The following is a 2,223-nucleotide window of genomic DNA, read 5'->3' as shown; positions in this document are numbered from 1 at the left end:
GACACAGGATGGTAATCCTGCAAACCAAACAAATGTAAAACTGGCAGCCATCTGCAAGTTGCCAGTTGGTTTTTTTTTTTTTTCTGTGTCGCATTAATTTATTTTTTCCTGTCAACATTTGGGGCCCAGGAACCCAGGTTCAGCTGTGGGTCCAGGGGCTTCACCCCAGCCTAGAGTGATCAAAGCTGAGGCAGAATTACCATGACCTGAGTTCAAGCCCTGTGCTTGACAAAATAAATAGAAATAAATAAGTACATACATTGATAATTAAAAAAATTTAAAATATTATGAGGCTCCTTGTCTTGGAATTCATGCCCATTTATCTGCCGGACCTAGGATTTGAACTCAGGCTCTGGGTAAATATGCAGCACTGTGGGGGATGGGGAAGTTCACCGTGCTGGAAGACAAAAGGCAGGCCTGTTCCTAGGGCCTGAATTCAAGTCCTAACACTCTAAAGAATAATATGTGTATACATTTTAAATACATGATTTATATTTACATACAAGTTTACTGCATAATGTGATTAGTGTAGTTATTCATATTATTTGTGTGAGAGGGATCTTCTCTGTTCTGCAGGCTGCTGCCCTTGTCAAGCTCTGCCTACCAGCTGGTGTGTGTTCAGAAAGCACAAAGGGGAAAGGTCTGGCTTTTACCACCCAATTTCTGAAGGCTCTGATACACTACCCAGAGACCGGTGCTGTATCACACTCTGGAAGAGAGCACTCAAGGCTCAAGCAGTCTGGGGGCAACACATGGGACCATTTCTTTATGTGGGCTTGAACTGAGGATCTGGGACCTGTCTCTGAATTTTTGTGCTCAATGCTGGTGCTTTATCACTTGAACCACAGCTCCACTTCTAACTTTTTGGTGGTTCCATGGACAGGAGAGCCTCACTGGCTTTCCAGCTTATGGCTGGCTTAGAACTTTGATCCTCAGATCTCTGCCTCCCAAGTAGCCAGGATGTCAGGCACAAGCCTGAGCCAGAGGTGACAGGCACCAGAGCTTTTCTTTTGAGCTTCTGTTTATCTCATGTCAACTAGCAAGCCCTAGTTAAAATAGTCATTTACAGGGGATCAAGTTCCTCTCCTAGGTCAGTTAATCCAAGGAGATAAAGTGTTTTTGGAAAAGGCTACTCTGACTTGGCCTAGGTGAGTGTGTGTGTGAGAGTATGAGTTTCAGGGATACTTACCCCCATGTCTGCAGTGCCTCATCCTCCCAGTGGTGAGTAAATCCAGGATCCCCATCCCAAGGAGGAAAAGTAGGTGATGGTACTTAAGATCATATCAAGAGGGATGATCTAAATACTATCCTGCAGCTCAAGCCGGGAGAGATAATAGACAGAAGGAGAGGTTTAGAGGAACATCAAGGGAAGCCCCTTACCTTTGGATTCAAGTACCAGAGAGAAGATTGAATCCATCCTTTTTGGTAGTAACATAACAGGTGCCCACCATTCATTTATTTTATTTTTTGTGAGTCCTAGGGCTTGGGTTCAGGGCCTCGGTGTCATCCCTGAGCTTCTTTTACTCAAGGCTGAGGCTCTACCACTTGAGCCACAGCACCACATCTGGCTTTTTTTTCTGGTGGGGGGAGGTGATTTATGGGAGATAAGAATATCACAGACTCTCCTGCCTGGGCTGGCTCTGAGTCATGACCATCAGACCTCAGCCACCAGCACCTGTTCACCACCATCCATTTATAATCCCCTGGGGCCAGTCCCAGGGCACCACACTGCACCCTGCATGTTTTGAGAAAGCAGACATAGGCGGGTTTGATACTTCAACAGCCTACCTACCTTTGAGCATTTTTCTGGGTCAGTCTGATAGCGGCTTCTTTCTTATCCACAGCAATGACTTGGCTCTGTCACAAGAACAAATGTCCCCCAGGAGGTGTCAGGCCTGGGGTCTTTCCTCTGCACACTGCCCCCTCTCCCCAAAATGACACAAAGTGAAAGTAGACATAGAGTGAATTCATTTTCTTATCATCAGGGTCTGGCCCAATATGTGGTGGTGAGGATCAGAGGCCCGGGATCGTGCTTTGCGGTTGGAAAACACGATCCCTCTTCATCCACTTTGGTTAGCAGAGAATAGTGGAGAAGGACTCAGCAGACGGACTCACAATGAATAGCCATCATGGTCTAGCCTGGGCACAGAGGGGCATACTTCAGGGAGCTAGTTCAACAGGCTAAGCAAGGCAGCTCCTGACCCACAGCCCACCTCCTGTGTG

Source organism: Dipodomys spectabilis, unplaced genomic scaffold (genome assembly GCF_019054845.1).
Source record: "Dipodomys spectabilis isolate Male_0828 unplaced genomic scaffold, ASM1905484v1 ptg000298l, whole genome shotgun sequence".
NCBI classification, from domain to species: Eukaryota; Metazoa; Chordata; class Mammalia; order Rodentia; family Heteromyidae; genus Dipodomys; species Dipodomys spectabilis.
The sequence above is the reverse complement of the archived record's forward strand: the minus strand, read 5'-3'. Positions refer to the sequence as shown.